Raw genomic sequence first — 6,583 nt, 5'->3', positions numbered from 1 at the left:
ATATGGATTGTTGGAAGTGGCGGCGGACCATCAAAGGGAGTTGCTCGACCAAGGTGGTGCCTTGAGGGGTATAAGATTCATGATATGAAAGGTGTCTGGTCTAATAAAGAGAGTGCACACATACAATTGTGTATAGGGTTTGGGCAATAGAAAATGAAAGTTCTCGTGCCATTGTAACAATAGATGATACTGGTCTACAGTAAGGGGTATAGCTTGCATGTTCAACTTCCTTTTGTTTGTTCATAAAATGTTTGTTTTGCTGCCTATATTAAATCATAATCCACCTATTCCTATACCAACACACACACACACACACACACACTTGAAAGAGATAGAGATCAACACACACATAAATAAAATAGAGAGAGAAACAAAATATTCACATGGAGAGCGTGAGGTTGTGATTATATGGATTGTCGGGAGTGGCAGCAAACCATCAGAGGGAGTTGGTTGGCTAGGTTGGTGCCTCGAGAGGTATAACATTCATGATATGAAAGGTTCCTAGTCCAATAGAAAGAGTGCACACTTACGATTGTGCATGGTTTGAGCAATGGAAAATGAAAGTTCTCGTGTCATTATAACGATGTGAGGACACTGGTCTATAGTAAGGGGTATAACTTGCATGTCCAACTTACATCTATTTGTTCATAATTATTTGTTTTGGTGCCATGATAAAATCATAATTCTCCTATTCTTGTACCGACACACACACACAAACGTAAAAGAGATAGAGAGAGAAATCAACACACCCAGAGAGAGAGAGAGATGGAATATTCACGTGGAGAGCGTGAGGTTGTGATTATATGGATTGTCGGGAGTGGCAGCGAACCATCAGAGGGAGTTGGTTGGCTAGGTTGGTGCCTCGAGAGGTATAACATTCATGATATGAAAGGTTCCTAGTCCAATAGAAAGAGTGCACACTTACGATTGTGCATGGTTTGGACAATGAAAAATGAAAGTTCTCGTGTCATTATAACGATGTGAGGACACTGGTCTATAGTAAGGGGTATAACTTGCATGTCCAACTTACATCTATTTGTTCATAATTATTTGTTTTGGTGCCATGATAAAATCATAATTCTCCTATTCTTGTACCGACACACGCACACAAACGTAAAAGAGATAGAGAGAGAAATCAACACACCCATAGAGAGAGAGAGATGGAATATTCACGTGGAGAGCGTGAGGTTGGGATTATATCGATTGTTGGGAGTGGCGGTGGACCATCAGAGGGAGTTGCTCAACCAAGGTGGTGCCTCGATGTGTATAACGTTGATGGTATAAAAGGTGCCCGGTCCAATAAAGAGAGTGCATGCATACGATAGTGCAATGTTTGGGCAATGGAAAATGGAAGTTCTCATGTCATTATAACGATACGAGGATACTAGTCTACAATAAGGGGTATAACTTTCATGTTGAACTTCCATATGTTTGTTCATATATGTTTGTTTTGGTGCCTATATTAAATCATAATCCGCCTATCCCGTGACCAACACACACGGAGAGAGATAGGATATACATGTGGAGAGAGATCCAGGTTGGGGTATATGGATTGTCAAGAGCAACGAAGAACCGTCAGAGAGAGTTGCTTGAGTAGGGTGGTTCCTTGAGGGGGATCATGGTATAAAAGGTGTCTGGTTCAATAAAACACGAATGCACATGGTATAAAAGGTGCCCGGTCCAACAAAAAGAGTGCAGACATATGGTTGTGCAAGGTTTGTTAATGGAAAATAAAGGTTCCCACGTCTTTATAACAATACGGGGATACTGGATCATCATTAGGGGTATAACATGCATGTTTCACTTACATTTATCCATTCATAATTTTGTTTCCTCTTATACCCTAAGGGGTATATTCGAGTAAGCTTAACCACTTCAAGTGTTGTTGCCTAGATTAAATCCTAATACATCTATCACTAAGCACACACACACATACACACAGAGAGAGAGAGAGAGAGTATGGATGGTCGAGGGGCACGGCGGAACGTGGGAGGAACGTTGGAGGGAGCTGCTCGACCAGGCGGGTTCAAATAACGTTGGGGGTGAAAATGTGGTACCACAAACTTGGACCATGAACATGCTTGCTTCAGTGAGAGATGGTGTATATTCAGGTACGTACATGATGTTTGGTTTCCTATATCTTATTAGTATCGTCGGACGCGTAGCAATGGGTAATGTACTTACAGAGATATGCGCTCACGGGGTCAAAGCTGGTAGGATGCAGTTGGGCAACGAAAGAAGCATGTGCTCTGCCACACAACCATTTGACCGTCTTGCACCAGACCACTATGGAGCCATACGAAGCCATTCTCTTTGACCATCTTGCACTAGCCACTGTGGAGCTATACGCATAGCTAGTACAGCCATAGCAAGGAGGTATGACAGACTGCTCCAAGCAAAATCACAGAACCCCAAAACTTCCATCGTAGTACTCGTTAATGTTGCCTGATTTCTAGAGGACTAAATGTGTAGGGAGCTAAGGTATTGTAGGTTCTAGACTTCTGTTTCATACCACATTGGCATGTTTTGCTGATATGAATACTCAAACCTAAATGAAGAAAAAACTGTCGTAGCGGCCCTGACCGCTCTAATCTTCTTACTTCATTAGGTATCAAATGCAGGTACCGTAGGTGCTGCTGCTGCTGCCTTTAAAAACTTGCAAGCAATCTCTGCCTCAATCACAACAATCTTCAAGCAACAAAACTCCTTCCATGCCAACTAGCCAATACACATCGAAAGGGAGTTTTTGTACATGCCGACTGAGTCCTGTGTGATTGAGCTAATGTATCGTGAGTTATGCGTGCTGCCCAGCCGCTTCTACCCTCACTAGATGACCAGTTGCGCCAATGGCGCAAAGGCCGAGAGCAAGCCATGTATTGTAAGAGTATACATTAATATTATTCGGGCGTGAACAAACGGCAGAATTATATGTATGTATACAATCAGAACAACCATATCTGTAGCAATAAAATGGCAACACCATATCTGTAGCAATATATGTATGTAGTCTTATAGGACCTTGTTCAACCAACCGGACTCATGACAACTAACTATGAGCTGGGACAACCGGTGTAATATATGTATGTAGTCTTATAGGACCTTGTTGTAAAAGGCTCTCAAGTATTTAAGAGCTTCATGTGCCAATCGAGCCTTCTTAGAGTTTTCCATAGACAGATGGGACATTGATTTCTTTGAAAGTACCTTGAAACAAAAGCAGAACAAAAGTACAGACAATTCCAAGTCAAATGTAAACATACTATATGAACCGGAGAAAATAGATACCAATGGATTAAATAAGCAATGGATGCAAAAATATGTGCTCTAGGGCTGAACTTATTTAGAAAGCTAATAATCGAACTATATGTGTGAGCTAGTAATCTCTCCCATATAATTTCAGATATACTGAAAAGGAAATATTCTACCTCATATCTTCTATAAACCTCTAAAACATAGGAAAGAGACACAAGAATATATGACTTACCGAAGGAATTTGGCGAACTTGCTTACGCTTTCAATCTTTCAACAACTTTGAAGACCACATACATACACATGGATAAAATCATCACATATACAATCAGAACAAAACCATATCTGTAGCAATAAAATGGCAACTAACATGAGGTTGTGCTACCTGTAAATAAAGCTAAGTATTAAAGTTCCAACCATTAGCTAGTTGCATAATCTATAAGAGGCTGGAGTACATATGACGATTCAAAGAGATAGGGTAACTCTGTAATGACAACATGCCAGCAAAAGCTGAACCCAAGAACAATCCCTAAAAATCAAAAAATATTGTGCATCTCTACTTTTCTTTGATTCTTTTACATCTCCTTTCAGATTTTACTATGATTGAGGTGTGTTAATTTGATCAGTCATACAGAACCAAAGAAATGTAGGTGCCCTTAATACTCAAATAAGGATAAATTGGAGAGGTAAGAATGAGCTCCTGGTATTCATTTTAGGTATTAAGAAATAAGCTATTGAGAATATGTAATGAATATAAAGATGGTGAGGACTTCAATAAACATAATGAACCTCAGAACGGGAAGGGCCATTTTCATTGGCATGCCGAAAGAAATGTTGTGAGCAATTCTAACATGCTAAATCAGACTGACATGTATCACCTACTTGCTGATGACATCTACTTTTGAGCTCTGATGTAAGCATGGTAAAACAGCTCATAGTACATAGAGTCTTGGAAGTGGGCTACACGAGCAGTGCACAAGGATGATTGAAATACCTAGGTATTTAGTCACAGGAGCTTGTCCCTTGCCTTTCATTGCGGATATAGGATTGTTCATCTATTAATCATGTAATAGTCAGACAATGCAAAGGAGAGAATGCAGTGAGAAATAGTAACAATCATACAACGCAAAGCTGTGTACAGGGCAACAAGAATGCCTCTCATCAGGGCGCATTAGGCAAAGGTAACTAAATGGAATACACAGATGCCAAAAGCCATGACTACAACAATGTTAGATTAGGCGGTGGCTGCAGCTGGTCATTAGTAATCATTATACATGAGTACCTTAAATCGATTGAAATAGAAGGAAATGTAAGGTTATTTACATTGATATATATTGTTCAAATGGACGATCCACAAGGAAAGACAAAAAAATTGTGAAGCATGTCATAAGTGGCACAAAAGCATTGTAAACTTTGCTCGAGGAAATTGTATATCTGAAGAAGTCCATTACCCGAGTATAACATAAATGAAGTTGGTGTTCAGTTTAAATTTCTACCAAGCAAATGTAAGGTGTTGATGAAGCTGAAACAAAATTAGGGGCAACAACGATTAATTAACCGATTAATTAATCCATCCTGTAGTTTTCAGTTTTCACCAACTTGTCCATCTATCCATAAGACTACATGGAACTGAACCGAAGGTAAGGATCTGAACCAAGAATAGCAACGTAGACAAAAGCAAGATTAAACATCATTCTTCAGTCCTCAAGGGTACATGCATTCTCCTTCCTGACCTCGGCTTCCTGCTCTGGTGTGTAGTGTTCTCTAAAATCAGCTACTTCTTACACTCCCCCACTAAGTGAATAGTAACAATTTTAAGACGATAAACCACACAGATAATTGGTTCCTAATTAGAGCAGCTAAAGAAGCAAGTAGCTAACATTAGTATATAGAGTCTTGGAAGTGGGCTACAATATCATGGCAAAATCCAGGAGTACATCATTGCTTGTGGTTAGCATAGTTCTCTCAAAATTTTCATGGCTGGTTTGCTACTACTTCCAATTTTGTCTGTATTGTATTAAATAAGACCCATCAAAGCATACCAGAAATGGCTTTCTGTGCAAAATAAATAGACCAAAAAATGAATGAAACAAAATAAATACACAGCCCCTTACGCATATATGCAGATGAAAGCTTCCAACAATGAAATAATTCCTAGTTTAACCGAAAGGCATTAGCATAGGTGAGAACAAATATTTTCAGTGAGCTCTAACAAGAACAAATGGCAGGACCAAGAACAACCTCCAACCAAGGAGATGACGAGCCAGCAGAGCAATAGACGAAGACCAAAGAGCAGGTGAGAGGACAAAAGCAACCTGCAGCAGACAAAACAAATGCCTTAGGAGGGTGAAACACGAACGAAAAGAGTGTATAATCAGCAAACTACATAGACAATAGGCTAATTATACTGGCAATCAGTATAAATATAATTAGCAACTACTATATATCCATTACTTGAATGGAATCATGAGCCACTTTCATGCATGGTAAATACGACGGCTGCCCCTCTCAACTCTTCTGTGCCTCATCTCATGACTAATTCTACTAATCAGTGACTTGGTTCAGTTGCTGTCTAAATCAAGACAATTGCATGAAACACAACACAGTACATCCTAATGTAAGATATTTTAAGTTTTTAACTAATAGTAGCAAGCACCTGTCAATTTATGATTATCTAAGAAAAAACAACACGCCTGAAACACGGTAGGCACATCAACTAAACTGAGGCACACATCTGTCGGCGGCACGGTCACATTTAAAAAATTAATAATTATGAAAAGCCTGTGGTGCATGTCACAACTATAAATACTCTGTTCTCACCTAAAACTATCAGAACATAGACAAATAAGAACAGAGCTGCCAATATAAATGCAGGTCAATGCAGAACACAATAGGTGAATATTTCCAAAGACAAGCAAACATATCCGTCTAGCTTGACACAGCATATTCAACATATCATACAACCACTTACGCAAACAGTTACAGCAGGCTTTCATAAAGTGGATTGGAAATCAGGGAAATAGACATGGAATATTTCTCTATAGCTACACGGTTTTGAAATATTTTTCTTCTTGAAGCTAACCAAGCCCGCTGTCCTTTTTTTAGCTGAAGATAAATCCGTCGGTTTGAAGTAGAAAAGCAATGACTAAACCTAAAGATCCAAGCGAAGGACCATCTACTTTTTTTAACTAATCAATCCACCCAAACTAAATTACTTTCTTACCTGTTTTAATGGAACACAGTAAACATTTTCCATTGCACTCTTGCTCCAAGCTTACAAACCCTACATATTTTAGGTGCTGCATCCCTCTGATATTGTTGCATAGGTACTTAAACA

The 6,583-nt window shown here is 39.3% G+C and overlaps 1 long non-coding RNA gene across 4 annotated transcripts in view; it reads right to left on the bottom strand.

Annotated features, from left to right (window-relative positions):
- Positions 1 to 2,915: 2,915 nt before the first annotated feature.
- Positions 2,916 to 6,583, bottom strand: part of LOC119302380 — a 5,533-nt gene continuing 1,865 nt past the window's right edge. Inside the window, exons 4-7 of one of the 4 annotated variants that reach the window (XR_005147536.1) lie at positions 5,488 to 5,561; positions 4,241 to 4,301; positions 3,482 to 3,591; positions 2,916 to 3,201 (exon numbers count right to left, since the gene is read on the bottom strand). This is a non-coding gene — a long non-coding RNA (uncharacterized LOC119302380). Of the gene's footprint in view, positions 3,592 to 4,240; positions 5,562 to 6,583 lie in introns of all 4 variants that reach the window. The other 3 variants (XR_005147537.1, XR_005147535.1, XR_005147534.1) reach the window with 3 other exon arrangements.

Source organism: Triticum dicoccoides, chromosome 5A (assembly GCF_002162155.2).
Source record: "Triticum dicoccoides isolate Atlit2015 ecotype Zavitan chromosome 5A, WEW_v2.0, whole genome shotgun sequence".
Lineage (NCBI taxonomy): Eukaryota > Viridiplantae > Streptophyta > Magnoliopsida > Poales > Poaceae > Triticum > Triticum dicoccoides.
This window is presented reverse-complemented; position numbering and strand designations above follow the sequence as displayed.